Raw genomic sequence first — 17,267 nt, forward strand, 5'->3', positions numbered from 1 at the left:
GGCGTGCCGCCGTAGTGAGTACGTTTTCTTTGCCGTGTAGAACTTTGACACTGCATGCTGAGACTTATAGGCACAGTGAGATCTATCTTAGACTACATGTGGCGACTGATTTTCACAACTGGTACCTTTTTAAGGGGAACACATCGTTTTAACTGTTTCTTTCATTTTAACTGTTTCTCTTTTGCTGCGTGGGTGTTCTTAGACACAGGTGCAAAGTTGGTTTGCACGCAGTATGTTACAATATGCTTCTGTCTTGAGCAGATTGGTCAGTTCACATTGATTATTCTATCGTTGACCGTTTATTCACATTGGCCATCTCTTTGGTTGAGTGGGCATTGGAATGCTACTTAGAGATTTTTGCAAGTTTGCAAGGGCATCTCCATGGGGCACGTGGTATATTAAAATTTCCTGAGGAAGAGCACTGGTCCACACTGGTGTTTTTCTCCATTTATATTGTGTATTGAATTGTTAACATCCCTCCTTGTTTCCCGTTTAAATTCAGTTTCCCCTGAAGAATGGACATATGGTCCCGAAATGCATTGGGTTTTGTACACCGTCTACAGTCTGTATGATGACAAAGTATTACCCACAATGAACTTCGTAATGTGCAGAAACGTTGTATACGCATTGACCAGAACAGAATCCTGTTTTGCTAAACAAATCACCAAAGACTTTCGTTGGACACAAGAGTAGAAGTCTTGACAGAGAAATTGTGTTGTTTTTCAGTCATAATTTTAAGGATATGATTGGGAACACTTTGATCATATTGTTGTGCGCTCTGGGTCTGACCCACTACAGTGGTCCAGATATTCAACCATACTTTCATATGCCAAGAGCAGAGCACGTTCCAGTGCAGCACACTGTAATAGTTGGAATAATTATTAAACTGCAAAACAAAGTATCAGTTTTTGTTTAAAATTACTCATATTTTTAGTACATTATACTACCTGCTTTAGATGTTAATCATGTCCAGAGTAACTCAACAATAAAAGAGATATCTTTCGAGTATACCCTGAGCCATTTATAAGATCTAGATTCCCTGTTCAGATCCAGTGAAAGGAATTTATCATGAACTCCTAACAAGTGGTTGAGTCCATCTGAGTGGTATCAACCTACTCAGATGGGGATAAGGCACCCATGATGAAGCATGCCAAAAATGAAAGTGGGTGAGGTGTCTTACCCATTATCTTTCATACAGTTTAAATATGTGGAGGCAAATTAAGGGTAACTCCTGCCAGGAACCCACATACCTTTGATGTGGCAATCTAGTTGGATAGGGAGCATGTGTGTTGAGTGTTACCCTTTCTATCACCTTGTTTGATAAGCCTGTTAATGTCCAGTGGGCTCGGCCGTGTGCTCTCTCAGTGAGCGCTATTATATTATTATTTTGTGAACTGAACACAGAATGTATGTTTTGTAAATAGCCAATAAATACAAGCTATAACATTTCACATTAAAACAGGAAGAACATGAAAATAAAATTGAGATCAGAGAAATACAACAATTTAGAAGAACAATAAATTGCTTTTCAAAAACACATTATAAAACCCAGTTTTTAATTGCATTAAAAAGGGGAATAATCACCATGTTTTCTCAATTTAGGTTGATGGTTGCTGCATTTCCTGAAAACCCTCAGTAGAGGGGGTTTGCTTTTTTAACCTTTTGTTGATTCACACCAGGTGTCAGCAGCAATAATAAAGCTATCAGAGTAGGGTACTCAGCAGGGCATTTTTATAGATGAGGCAGGCCAATTAAAATGGATCGGGTCACACTTAGGTTAAGAGTGAGATGTGTGAGGATCCAGAATAAAAGGTACTTGGTCTGCAGTAGCCATTCAAATCAATTTATTCAAGTAATTGAATATGCTTGAGACATCATAAATGTGAAACTCCCCCCGCCCCACCCCCATCCGAATGACTTTCTTAAGCTAACATTTGTGACCCTTAAGGATAGCCTGTCATAGTAGTCAGTCCTACCTATTTCCTGTTAGCTCAACAATTGGATAGTTATCCCTAAATATTTCCTGTCAATTCAAATTATAACTACAGTAAACTCCGCTCACTGTTTCAGTTAACATAAGTATTGCATGTTTGAATTGTTCAGTTGTCGAGTAACACACAGTTTCCGTTCTCCTATGTCAGCAAGTACAACAGTTTTGATCATATTCAGTCCATATTTACTAGTAAACGATTACTACCTATGAGGAGGTACATTACTAATTAAGTGAACATTTATTACACATTTATTTATTTGACTTTTTTTCATGTTGCACAGTTTTACCTAGACGTTGTCTGTGTGCTGCACAGACAAATAACTTTTGGGATTGGTATTTTACATTGAAACACTGAGAACAATTGGCAAAGAAACTGAAACCCTTAGATAAACTTGAATCATAATGGTATTAGTACAGCTGCACTGGAAGATACTGAAGAGGCTGAACACAGAAGGTAGCTGATGATGGCAAATTCTGGAGGTTGAACATATGAAAGGGATGAGCAGAGGTAAGTAGTAGAAAAGCAGAGTGGGGGGCAGGTGCAATAAGGGTATATGCTAAAAATCTGAATGTTTCTGATATCCTTAAGAAAACACAGTGATTTCAGTAGACATGTTTGTGAATTATTTCACTTGAGCAAAGTGTTCCCAGTTAAAACAAAAAAAAAACGTCAGAACACAGCTAGATCACACAGAAGTTCATTAAAAGACTTGTATATTGAGGACACACTGTACATAGAAAATGTGGGTAACTGTAAATAGGGTTTTCAAAAAATGAATTTACTCCAGTATTGGATCTTTCTTAGATTCACATGCTTGAATCATTCCCCGTCATCAAACCATCGGAAAGCAGTGCAATAATAGGGATAGACTAGAAAGGCCCTAGCCCCTTCAGTTTAGTAACATATCCTAGTCGTTTTTAAAAAAGAGACTAAACTTAAGTTCCAACCAATCAGGTTGCACCACTCTTTGGAAAACTCCTGTGAGTAGCTCCAGTCTCTCAGATTTTCTTCTGCACATCATGTGAGGGAGTCTCCACTGAGCTCTGCTCAGATCTACTTGTTCCAGAGGATTTTCAGCTATATATATATATATATATATATATATATATATATATATATATATATAGTTACAGGGACGTTCTAGTTAGGAAATAGAATTTTTTTTAAAAATAGAACTCCATTTAAAAAACCAAAGGTTACAGGGACATTCTAGTTAGGAAATAGAATTAAAAAAAAATAATTGAACTCCACTTAAAAAAACAAAGGTTACAGGGACGTTATAGTTGGGCTCACATTTTAAACGTACAAAACCATAGAAATTCACCTGTTATAGTTAGTTATCTCAATTAACTATAACGTGTGCCCTAAAGTAACTATAACCCGCTCCCCCGCCATGCACAGTTACATTGATATTATTAGTGATGTTATCAAATATGTCATGATTGCCGTAATTTGTGGGGTAATTGGCAGTGCATGAGTTACAGTTAGCTTAATGCATGAGTTGTAGTTACTTGAGATAACTCTAGCTATAACAGGTGAGTTTCTTTAGTTTTGTACATTTAAAATGTGAGCCTAACATCACTGTAACTTTTGTTTTTTAAGTGAATTTCTGTGTTTTATTTTTTTTAAATTCAGTTTCCTGACTATACCGTCACTGTAACCTTTGTGTTTTATCAGTGAATTTTTTTATTTTTATTTTTTACATAGCGGATGGGGGTTGGCCACAGGGCCTGCAACCATCCCCCCCTAACCACCCATCTGCGCACAGTGAAAGGCCTGTCTCTCTGGGTGTGAGAATAGGTGTGGGAGGGTGTATCTGAGTGTGAGTGTGGCTGTGAGTGTGCCTCGGTGTGTGTGTGTGTGTGTGTGTGAGTGGGTTTGTCACTGTCTTAGTGGGTCTGTGAGTGGGTGCGTCTGTGTGTGGGTGTGTGTGTTTGTGTGAGTGAGTCTGTGAGGGTTTCAATGGGACTGTGTGAGTGTCTGGGTGGGTCTGGGAGTGGATTTGCGAGGGTCTGAATGGATCTGTGAGTAGGTGCACAAGGGTCTTGGTGTGTAAGATTTGAGTGGATTTGTGAGTGGGAGAAAGAGATTGAAAGAGAAATTGAAAGGAAGAGAGGGTGAGGGAGCTAGAGGGATTTATTTAGGATTTGCTGAATGATATACTTAGAGTAGAGATATTTCTGTACAAATTGAAAAGAAAAGTGTATTCATCAATAACAAAGAGTGAGATCACTTTTCAGTATGAACCGTAAACATTTGAAGTTTAAGAAGGAAAACGACCACCGACACACCTGAAGTAGATCCCTTAACTTTCAGTGTGAGGGTCTGTGGCCTTAACCTTTAGGCCTTAGGTCACACCTTACTGTGATGCTTCCAGACGTACCTGTGACAATTAAACCAGACATGATTGGAAAGAAAGGTGAATGTTCCATCACTACAAAGGTTCAACATTCAAAACACTAGTAAATAAACAAACACACTGCCAAGTGATACTAGGATTTGAACCTTCAGCCTATTGAGTGACAGCACAAGACCTTGAGCATTAGGCCAGAAGTGACTCTGTTGTGCTCTGCATCCAAATGTAGCTATAATGTTCGTACCAAACATCTTGGCAGTCTGACTCGTTGAAGTCATTGTATGGAGAGACCAGTGCAATGACAATCTCTCTCTTTTCCATCCCTTTATTTCTTATACTAACTTCACCTCAGGGAGGTGGCAGTACCAAGGGCAACAGGGGGAGGGGTGTGTGAGGGGGGTCTGCGCGGCACCCCTCCCCAGTATCTCATTAAAGGACTAGCCCTGGGGAGGTGGCGGTCCCCCGGGGGGGCATTGAGGGGACTTGGCCTACCTGGGGCTTTACTGAACCAAGCGCGGAAGACTGCACTTGTTGTTTTTTTTTCTGTTGGATCTGCCACGACTCCCATTGAATATTTGTTTTAAAAAGGACCCCAGCACCAGAGCTTAAGGGATCAGGGTGTCCCTACCCTGGCCACCCCACTTTTTTAAATTAAATCTTTTCAGCAGAGTCTCAACATGGCTGCCAAGACTTCTTGTTTGAAGTGTTGGCAGCCAATCAGATCTCAGCACGAGATCGGGATGCTTCGCAGAGCCTTCGCATCCCTGTATATACAAATTTTGATTTCCTTTAGTTTCTCAAAAACTACAGATTTACACCATATAACAAAAAGGTTGCTTTTGGCCCAAGAGCTACCGTTCTGTCATATTTGGTTTAAGTTCATCCAGTGGTTCAGGCACTATTCTTGTTCAAAAGATCTATGGAAAAATGCAAGGGGAAAACGTGTATTGGGACGCCCACCCTTTTTCTCGGCCCTCGAATGACTGATCACTCCGAAACTTTCCAGACAGACGCTGAAGAGAGCATTGTAATTAGAAAATGTTGTGACGATTCATCATACGGTGGCAAAAAAAAAACTAGGTCCTAACTAGAACTACCTAGTGGCGACTTTCACTAGGTAATATATATGTGTGCGTCTGTGTGTATGTGTATATATATATATATATATATATATATATATATATATATATATATATATATATATATATATATATATACATATATCTTCTGCTACCAGCTGCTCCAGAACTTGAATTTTGAAATGTCAAAAAAGCAAAGAAAGGCATTTCCCGATCCTGTGGGATTTGTGGCAAGAAGAGGTTTTCGTCTGATGACCCTCAAGATTGTATGTACTGCCTATATCCATCCCACAAGGACTGCAAGTTATGTCATGTCTTTTCCTGAAAAACCTAGAAGGATCGTGAAGGGAGACTACTTTTATGGCTCCAGAAAGTTAAAACTAGAAATAAGCCTGTTTCAGATGAAGGTGACAGTGAGAATTCTTTATCTTCCTCAGGGAAGTCTAAGAAAAGAGAGAGAGACTTGAAATTCTCATTCCTCTGAGGAGCTTTAAAAAATCCTCCAAAGAGACCCATCATAGGTCTCACAGAGAGCACAGTCCATCTATGTCAGCACAAGAGAAGGTTTCTTCAAAACAACTAAAAGAGCAGAAAAAACAACTTTCTCTTTATAAAGGCCTCAAAAATCAAAGTCTGAGCCTTCTGCTCTTCCACCTCAATTTTGCCACAAATAAAAAAAATAAAAAATAAAAGTCATCAGCACAGTCCATGAAGAGATAGTTGACAAGTGTACCACCGTCTACAACAAGATCATCGTCGATGCCATCGATGATAAAGGCAACCACTGCGGCCTCTACGATGTCGACAACGGTGACCACACTGTCTTCGGCCACGTCCTCCTCGACCACCTCGTTGACGGCTCAAGCTCCAATACAGTCAACACTGAAGATTATTTCTACCTCGTTGATCCCATCAATGACACAGTCAGCCCCTATGACATTGTCACTGAAACCTCCGCTGACGGCCTCATCGATGAGTGATAAATCTAAAGAAAAACTACAAAAATAAGAGAAATCCAAATATCTCAGGCCAGAGCATACAACACCCAGTAAACTGCCTAGCCACCTCTTGGATGGGGATGATTCTGACGACAAAGGTCCCTTTGGCAGGGGCGTAGCTTCAGAGGGGTGTTACACCCCCTACTAAATATATTTTCTGAGAAATGTTTAGTACATGTACTTTTAGTCAGGTATTGTAGGATGTCAGTTGGATTTCAGCAGGAATTTTTGCTTACATGCAGACAAAAATGCACATGCGCTCTCTCCCTCTGTGTTTTGAAAGTCCTAAAAAAATACTGATTATTTTACTTAATATTGTGTTTTCTCTCCTATTACTCCTACCAGTCTACATTCCTCTCCCTTTCCACTGCCCCGTAGGCCCCTCTCATGCACCCTGTTTATCGTATAAAGCATTAAATAATTATATGTCAGCCTGATTGTCAGAAAATCAGAAGCTTTCACCCCTCAGTCTTACTAAGCTATGCCTTTGCCCTTTAGCATTGTGCACAGTCCATCAGAGCTGCATGTCAAATACCAACAGGATGATAACAATGACAAACATTATGACCACGGTTATCACCCTTCTCAAGAATAATTTCTCCAGCAGTATTAGGAAGTAATGGTTTGTCTCTCTATATGGCTAGCATCTGACCTACAATTTAGGATTGCAGACTACCAAAGGTGTTTCCCAACAACTGGGCAGGGTCCCCCACCTTCAAAGTCTCTGCCTTTGAAGACATCAACCCCTCAAAACACCACATTACCCCATCTATGAAGCATACTCTGCAGACCATTCCCCTACAGGATTCCTCATCTGCAGATGATGAAAGAGAGGAGGATGAGCTATGTGAAGCTCATAATGAGTGGGATGACTACCTTCTGCCAACACCATCATCCCCAACGCCGTCTCGTGCAGATTCACCTCCCGAGGATATAGGGGGTTTCCATAATCTTCTAGAGAGAGCAGCTATGAAATTCAGACTGCACATGCCTAAAAGAACAGACTGTTTTTTATGATTTCAAGGAACCCTTCTGTAAGAGGATTAGGGCTGTACCCATTGTCAACTACATCTGGGATGAGGGCATCAAGACCATGAAAAATCCAGCCACGGTAGCTGCTGTGTTACCATGCCTGGATAAAAAATACAAAGCCTCAGAAGTTCTCTCAGTGGGCATCCCAAACTTGATTCCGTGATCACACAGGCAGCCCAGTGTCTCTCCAAAAACCCTTCAGCACCTATATCACCACCTCACGAGGGTAGGTGCCTTGATAGCATCAGAAACACAATCCACAGTATCAGTGCTTACAGTGCAGGCAGCAAACTCTTTGGCTCTTTCGGATCACCAGATGTGGTTGGATATCGCTCCATACATTGACAAACTTCCCAAGTAAGTAAGGACTGAAGCCAAAAAGATGTTGCAGGGAGAGAGCACGCTTCATCCGAGAGCATTGATTACTCCATGAACATTACCAAAAGAGGTTTCCGGCAACTGTCAGGAGGTGCAGTTCTAAGGAGACAGGGCTGCCAGGCAGTGCCACCTCCTTTAGACCGCAGGTTCAAAACAAGATCATGGACCTTCGATACGATGGCAATCTACTTGCGCAAACATGTTGATAAAGCCCTCAAGGCAATCAAAAGAGACACTGACACTGCCAAATCACTGGCAAACCTGCAGAACAGGAAAATGCCTTGTTGAGGCCCACGGGGAAGAGGTCAGCCCTCCCTTAGAGGAGGCTACCAACAATACCAAGCGTATCCAACAACTTCTCAGCAATTTTGGCCCCAGTATTAGCAAAGGCAGCTACCACAGGCAGTTTATAATAGGCCCCTTCCAAAAGGAAAATTGGCGACGGCAAGGAAGTAACACAGACCACCAGCAATTACAAATTACAGGAATCGGCTACCCCCAAAACCCCCACCCTGCCTATGTTTCCTACATCTTGCCTCGAAGCAAGGTTATCCAAACATCTTCAACACTGACAGAAAATCACAACCGACAAATGGGTGTTAGATCTTTTGCAATTCGGACATACATTAGAATTCATCCAAAAACCACCACCGACCCTGCCTCAAAACTCCACACACAACTCAGCAGGTTAGAAGTCAAGACCATGCTCAGAAAAGGAGCCATAGAACGAGTACCTCCTGCACTGAAAGTTAGAGGGTTCTATTCCCTTTTTGTCTTGGTCTGAAAGATATCATATCATTGGAGTGGTAACCAGTCCTGGACTTAAGAAGCCTGAGCACCTATCTCAGGAAACAAATGCTCCTTATGGCTACACTGCAGGATATACTGCAACTTCTAAACTAAGGAGACTAAATGACAACCCTCGATCTCCAGGATGCATGTTTTCATGAACCATCCACTCAAGACACAGGAAATTTCCCAGATTCACAGTAGCCGTCAGCCATTATCAGTTCAGAGTGGTTCCTTTTGACCTAAATTCCACTCCTTGCATTTTCACGAAGTGCTTAGCACCACTAGCGGCTTTTCTGAGACAAAAGAAACATTGTGTTTCCTTATCTCGATGACTGGTTAGTCAAAGCACCCTCCCGCCATACCACACAAAGATCAACCACTGCCTGCATGCACATATTCAACAAGTTGGGCCTCACACTAAATTCACTAAAGTCAGTTCTTCAACCATCACAAAGGGTAACAGTTTTGGGAGCTACACTAGATACAACGCTCAACAAAGCGTATCCCACACCAGAAAGATAAATCAAAGCGCTAACCCTAGCACAATTGGTACAAAGAAAAAAGTTACTTTCTGTTCGCCTCTAAAAGTCCCTGTTAGGGATAATGTTATCTTGCATTCCTCACATTGCCATTCTGCCATCTGTGCATGCATCTGTTGCAGGAGGAATTGGGCAGCAGGGGGTACAAACTACAGGATCTTACAATGACCTCATCCAAGTCACTCTGGGCATGATCAATGCCTTATTCTGGTGGATATGGCAAGCACACCTTTCAGTCGGTCTGTCCTTTGTACGTTTGGCTTGTCCTTTGGTCATCACCACAAACCATTCCGTAGAGGGTTGGGGAGCTCATCGGCAGGATCTACAAGTCAGCGGCAAATAGGAACCTTCTGAGCTACTTCTCCACATCAGTCTGCTCGAGCTCAAGACAGTACGTTTAGCCTTGCAAGCTTTTCTTCCCAGAATAAGACATTCTGCAGTGCTCATTCGCATAGACAATCCTACCACCCTGCACTATGCCAAAAAGTAGGGTGGCACAAGATCTCACCTGCTACCTCAAAAAGCACAAAATATCTGGGAATGATCAATCTGTCACAAAGTGCATCTAAGAGTGGAAAATGTCCAGGGGAAGCAGAACACCATAGCAGACACTCTCAGCAGAATGAGAACCGCTTGCAATGAGTGAGTAATTGATCAGAAGATTCTGGAGAACATATTTCACCAGTGGGGCAAGCCGAATCTAGACCTCTTCTCAAACAGAAACAGAAAGGCCGGTTCAGCAGTAGCTGGCATCCACAACTGGGATCGAGGGGGAATGCGTTTTCAATTGCATGGTCCGGAATCTTTGCCTTAGCTTTCCTCCTATTCCTCTCCTCCCAAAAGTTCTCATGAAGATGAAAGCTTAAACCATGCAGGATCATTCCTATAGCTCTTATATAAGCAAGCCAACATTGGTTCAAGGACTTACCCCTCCTCTCAGAGAGACATCACATCCAACTGAAGTCCCTATTGTCTCTACTGACAATGAGCCAGGGCAAAGTGCTGCACCTTGATCCCAAGTCCTTGCACTTGTCAGTCTGGCTCCTGAAATCAGTCAATTTGCACATATAAGCATTCCACGAGAATTCAGGGACATCTGAGCCTGAGCTTGTGCAGACAGTACAAATAATACCACCTCAGAGGGAAGCAATTTTGCACCTGGTGCCAACGCTCTAGTGTACATCCACTTTCATCTACACTGGAAGAAATCCTGTCTTATCTCCTGCATCTGGCAAGATTTGGCTTTGCTCATGCATCCATTAATGTACATTTGACAGCCTTTTCCTGCTTTAGAAGATCAGCCGCATTACACTATTATGATCTAGCAGTCTCCTCAAACAATTCATCAAAGGATTATTTAGGGTCTTCCACCTCTTTAGCAACTAAGCACTGTACATTTGCAACTAATGGCCCTTTTGAACCCATCCACAAAGCGAATATTACATTTCTCTCTTCTCTTGGCTTTAACATCAGCGAGACGAGTCAGTGAGATAACGCCTTTCACCATTTAAGAGCCTTTCCTGCAATTCAAGAACAATAGGGTGGTTCTTTGAACAAACCTCAAATTTATTCCAAAAGTTCCATCAGACTTTCACCTTAATGAACCACTGATTCTGAAAACTTTTTTCCAAGACTCTACGACACTAACCCAAAGAGCATTATACTCTTTGGATTTGAAAAGGTACCTAAAGTTCTACCTAGCAAACCATTTTCACAAATCTAACTAATAATACTCTGAGGAAAGGCTATCCTTTATCAATGCAGAGCATAGCTAGATGGATATCCACCGCCATTCAATTCTGTCACTGGAAAGCTGCCACACTATTGCAAGCATTGGTGCGTGCTCATTCTACAAGAACTATGTCTACTTCAACAGCATTATTTATTGGTGTGCTGCTCCAAGAAATATGCAAGTCAGTGGCCTGAAAGAACAGACACACTTTTACATAGCACTACTGTTTGGAAGCTGCAGTTCACAGAGATGCAGTATCTTTACCAGTGGAGGAGAGCCATTGCACTAGGGCATTCCCACCATCTCTTACCCGTTATGCACATTTTACATTGTTTCTATATGCATTGCTGTGAATGTATAATATATGTTTCTATATCTACATGAATATATATTGGATGTCATGCTAAAATATGCTATTCAACTGCTATTTAATCTGATTCAAGCGTGTGAATCTGTGAAAGAACCAATACTCGAGTAAAGAAAAAAGTTACTTGCCTGTAACCGTAGTTCTTCAGTGTTGGAATCTTTCATAGATTCACATACAATCCACCCTCCTCCCCTTGGAAGCTCATCTTCCCTCTCATTGGGTGTTTATCTACACTCATGCCCTAAAAATCTGAGAGACTAGAGTTTCTCACTGGAGTGTTCCAGAGGTGGTGCAACCTAATTGGTTGGAACTTAAGTGTAGTCTTTTTTTTTTTTTTTTTTTAAAGACTAGGATATATAGGATATGTAACTAAATTGAAGGGCCCAGGGCCTGTCCAGTCTATCTCTATAATTGCACTGCTTTTCTAAGGTTTGACAATGGGAATGATTCAAATACATGAATCTATGAAAGATTCCAGTACTACAGCTACAGGTAAGTAACTTATTTTCTTTCTCATCAGATAACAGCCTGCCTCATCAGAGAGCCCAAAAGGTTATGTCTTGCCATCTTGAGCTAGTTAGTTGGATTGGTTGCCTGTATGTAGTGACATTCCACAGTACTAATTGCATTGTACTTTTCCTTTCCATAATGCCTAAATTCTTACCTTCATAAGCTATTTTGATCACTGTATTTGGATCCTCAGTAACCTTTACTATTACTCCTTTTTGTTAATTGTGTTTTATCATTGTGTACACTCATAGTATTTAGTGTTTGCAGATTATCTAAAATGCCTTATTGAAAGACCGCAATACAATGTCAAATTGCCAAAGTGGGAGCAGAAAGTGGATTATGGTTTCAGTCCACTACTTTTTTTGAAAGAACATTTGATGTCCCAGTCTGTGGGATTGTCCAGTAATTCGAGTATTTTCCTTTCATCACTGTGATCTCACAAGCTCTAATCACAGTCTGCCTCTGGATAATATGAACTGAAATTCATCCATCTAGTCTGTGAATGCCACCTGTTTCTATCTTGCTTACTACCTTCCATTCATTCATTCATTCATTTCTTCCACTATCCATTTTATTCCTTGACAGCCTGAAGTGCCGGCCTGCAACTGAATCAAGTTGCCTAGTTAGTTACCAATATAGAAATTAATAATTAAAGATCAAATTACCTTTGGGGAAAAATGAGAAGTGGGCAGTTGCTTGCGATTACTCAGCAATGCAAAAATGTTTTAAAAGAGGCCTAAGTTGCTATTTGCAGTTATGAAAAGCTACGTCATCACCTTAAGCTTAAAATAAGAAAAACGACGCCACTGGTTTGTGATCTAGTACCTTGTCAAGCCCTAAGGAAGGGAGACATGTCTTACTTGAAGGTGTAATGGTATATGAAGTAATCTATACCAGGAAATATATTGGTGGGTGACAATTTCCAGTTATAATTGAAATAACATGTCTGTTCTCTGGAAAAGCAATACCAAAAGGACATTGTGGGACCATAACGTTTATTAGTGAATTGGGAGAACTCTAGTGGAGATGCTACTTCATTGCTTGCTGTCTGCTGTGAAAAGGATGCATAGGTAACAAGAACTTAGATTGTATTTAAATCCAGCATACATTTTAAAGTTCCATTTGGACTAGCTTATTGGCACCTTCTGAAAGGTTTTATTGAAATAAATATAGATGCTTTATCCACCTCATTTTTAGCCTGACGTTGTGTGTGGCCAATCTAAAAAATTATTTTTGTTCTTTGTACAGAAATTTCTGTTTTAGGTTTAGCTGATTTTTATTTATTGGTCAACCATTTCTGGATCATCCATCATTTGCTGTGAGAGATTTCACTAGTGCAGTGCATAAACACAGTAGTAAGATTAGCACATAGTACACTGAATTTATGTTTATGTATTCTGGTCTTTATTTGATATGGGGGGGGTCATATCTTCATATTTTGATGAGCAGGGGCAGGTCATCAAATATACAGTGCTGGAACTGTTGCAGTTAGTTTGGGATCACTGCTCCCAAGGTATACTTTGACCCAGGTCTAAGACTTTGGAGGAATACTTGCCATTTTAAAAACTACGTGAATGATATGCTTCAGCCTATAGATGATATAAAGTATGGCCTTGTTGTTTAGGTCGAGCGCACAAGCACTTTGACCTGTTATAAGTATTGTGGACTTTTAACTACGCCCACCTCACGCCCATCACTTTAACTCGTTCATGGGCTTGCCTTTCAAAATTCACTTGATGTCTTTGGTAATTGCTTTACGTTTGTCCCGCCCTGAGGCTGTTTTTGGCACTCCTTGCAGACTACCCCCACTTACATGGATTATTGCACGATTGCCGATATACTTCTGCGTGGGAGAACTATTTATTTTGTCTCTCCCATTCGTGCTGCATGGCAGCCTTGGCGCTCGCAACACTAACTAACAGGCACAACAGCGTGAACTCGATCTCAGCAGTATTGGAGTGCTAGTCATATTATTCACAGTTACCTAATCAGAGTCATTTCTTGTGGCTCGCCCCTTACAGCACTTCAAATTGGTGAGTACTTTCCTAAAACAGAAATCCTCAAAGTGAAAGAGGCTCTCCCAGCACAGCACGAAAACGGATACTATGATATTCACTGCTCTTGGGAAACTTGTCCCATAATGCTTTGTAAGCATTATTTTTCAAACATTTTTGCTCATAACTCAGCCTGTGGTGGTCCCAGGACAATGGGGTCAACACCAAAACATTTACAACAACATGCTCTTTTTGTCTACATCATCTTTGGGTCCCCACAGTAGGTTAGTGGGTACCCCAAAATAATAACCCCTCCCACCATTCAATGTCTGTTTAACCTTTCTCATGGCTGTAACTTTTGCTTTACAGCTGAGAGTAGGTTGTGTTATAAGGGCTTGCTTTCTAATATTTTTGTTATAAGTCTGTTAGCCCTGAATATGTGTAATGTACTATGCCCTCCTGGGGCTAAATATAGGGTAGCTTTGCATTAATTTCTGCCATTTGTTTGGTGGTTATGCCCTCTAGGGAATAACTCTACAGTTACATGATCATGTTTCTTACAAATGCTATTTTCATTGAGGGGTCTTCTAGGGGCTGTTCTAAGCACTACAGTCATATCAATATATTTAAATATTTGTGGCATGGAAACTTGTCCCATAATGCTTTGCAGGGCATTGCTTTTACAAAACGTTTTTGCTTATAACTCTGCCTGTGATGGTCCCAGGACAATGGGGCCAGCTCCAAAACATTCACATCAATGTGCACTTTCTGTCTACATTATATGGGTCCCCAAACCAAGTTAATGTGGACCCCAAAATAATAACCTCTCCCACCATTCAGTGTCTGTTTAACCTTTCTCATGGCTGGAACTTTTGTTTTTTTCTGTTTTACAGATGAGAGTAGGTTGTGTTTTAAGGGGCTTCTTTGTAATATCATTGCTATAGACCTGTTAGCCCTGACTGTGTAATGTATTATGCCCTCTAAGGGGTAAATATATGGTTGCACTGCATTACTTTCGGCCATTTATTGTATGGTTATGCCCCTCTAGAGGCTATCTATACAGTTACATGACCATGTTTCTTGCAAATGCTATTTTAATTGTGGGGTCCTCTAGGGGCTGTTCTGAACATTGCAGCCAACTCACTAATATTGGTGGTACGAAAACTCACCCCATGATGCTTTGCAGTGCATTACATTTACAAAATATTTTTGCTCATAACTCAGCCTGTGTAGGTCCTAGGAAAATGGGGACCACCTTCAAAATGCTCTTTCTGTCTACATCATCTATGTGTCCCCACACTAGGTAAGTGGGGACCCCAAAATAATAAACCTGCCCACCATTCAGTGTCTTTTAAGCTTTCTCACAACTACAACTTTTGTTTTACAGCTGGGAGAAATTGTGTTTTGAAGGCCTTGTTTGTAATATCATTGCAGTAGACCTGCTAGCTCTAAAAATGCCCTTTTGGTGATAAGTATATGGCTACACTGCATTACATTGTCCTTTATTTTTTCGTGGGGTTATCCTCTGTTAGGGCTAACAATATGGTTACATGACTGTTTCTTACAAATTATATTTCTGTTATGGCGCCCTTTAGGGGCTGTTTTGAGCATTACAGTCTAATGCCGAAAGTTTATTTCTGATAAAAAGAGATTATTAGAACATAAACTATCATCAGATAAACCTTTATCACAATTATGACCATAACTCAGGCCAACTTAACACTCTTACACTATGACTGTTTGAACACTGTTGATATGTGTGGGTGACCCTTCTAATTTGTTTCTCTCGTTACTCCTCTATGGCTGGCTTGTGTCTTTTTTGGGAGCATTGTGTTAGCCAGCTAGCAACACTGATGGTGGTGTAATGAAAGTAGAATTCTATTGGAATTATCATGGCAGATTTAAATTAGGTTGCTAAATGGCAACATTGTAATTTTTCGCTACAGATAAGGAAGAAGATGAATGGAAGTGCTTCAGCTATATGCAGTGGCACTGGAATTATATGACAGGAAAAAACGAAATTATGAGGCAGGGCTGACCAGTTTATGTGGCAAGAAAAGTCCAGTTATGAATTTACAATGCTAATAGCTCTAACTCAAGCAAACGCGAGACCTATTGCATTGCAGATGCTTGTCTTCTTCTATGTCGCGAATGTGCCTTCTGATTACTGGTGCCGCTTTTGAATGCAAGAATGTCAATTTCTCATCTTTGGAAATCAGTATCCTCCAATGTTTAAATATGCATTGTTTTGTTTTATTTTGTTAGGGTGGGGAAAGTGGGCATGCACGCCATTTTTAAGACACATTTTATTACCTTTTCCCAGAATGATCTGGCCATGGTGACCAAAAGGATACCAACAACATGGTGCAAAATGAAAACAATATCATAAAATCGACACATACAAATACCCACCCCGTCCCCATGACTGGCCTGTGAAGTTTGAGTCCTAAAGAGCGTAGGGCTGTGTGTTGCATCAGGGGCAGGACATTCCATATGTTCTAATCTCATTATACAAACCAGATGTAGAGGTTTGGATGGGCCCAAAGGAGATACCTCTGTATCCTGCCCATCTTTGCCAAATTCTGGGGTGTTTCATTTGTTGATAGACATCAACACTTATATTTGGTCTTGTCTGTGACTCTCCTAGACTGTACTTTGTCTACAGTGTGATAGTGGTCTTTTCACCTTAGACCAGCATTACCAGTGATTGCATTATCATCTCCTAATGCCTGCATATTAGACCATTTTAGAAATTGAATTCTTATTATTAATAGAGAGTTAGGCTCCATCCGCTTGACATTTGTAGAGTCTGCATCACATTATGGGGCCAACAGTGTTATTAGATTAAACAATTAGCACTGTGCCTGGGGGTTGCTTTTACCCATAACTTCTGATCCACAACCATTCTTCACTCTGTCCCCTAGACTCTGTACACGGTAAGACATGTTTAACCTAATATAAACCTTGTACAAACACATTTGTGCCTTTACTGCACACACTTGATGATGATCAGCTCACCATTATCACACCCATTCTCACACCTTCACCAATACCTTGCCAGTCCAAACCCAGTATCCTGCTTCCCTAAACACAACACTCAGCTCTTCCTGAACAATAGTCTGCTTCCCTTCACAACTGCCTGGCCTACACTTGCCACCACCCTACTCACCCTCAGCAGTACCATTCTTTCTCTCATCAGTACCCTGGCTTACAGCACTGTAAGATCTAACCAGTATCCTGTACATCCTCCTCAATATCTTGTTGCCTTTGCCAACATCTTGACACCCTTACTAGTGACCTTTTGTCCTCACCAACACCCTGCTTATATTCCCACCAACTCCCTTCTCACCCTAAGCAGTACCCTCCCCAGCCTCACCAGTATCCTTCAGCCCCTCACAAAAAACAATAACAGTTATGTAGTCAATATTATTTTAGATGAATGTTTTAACACATCACCTTACATATTATTATAATCGTCTCTATAATTACCTCTGGC

At 40.9% G+C, this 17,267-nt stretch overlaps 1 protein-coding gene across 5 annotated transcripts in view; it reads left to right on the forward strand.

Moving 5' to 3' along the window:
- Window positions 1-17,267, forward strand: part of AFTPH (aftiphilin) — a 206,125-nt gene that overhangs the window by 129,920 nt on the left and 58,938 nt on the right. The window lies entirely within an intron of this gene.

Source organism: Pleurodeles waltl, chromosome 5 (genome assembly GCF_031143425.1).
Source record: "Pleurodeles waltl isolate 20211129_DDA chromosome 5, aPleWal1.hap1.20221129, whole genome shotgun sequence".
Classification (NCBI taxonomy): Eukaryota; Metazoa; Chordata; class Amphibia; order Caudata; family Salamandridae; genus Pleurodeles; species Pleurodeles waltl.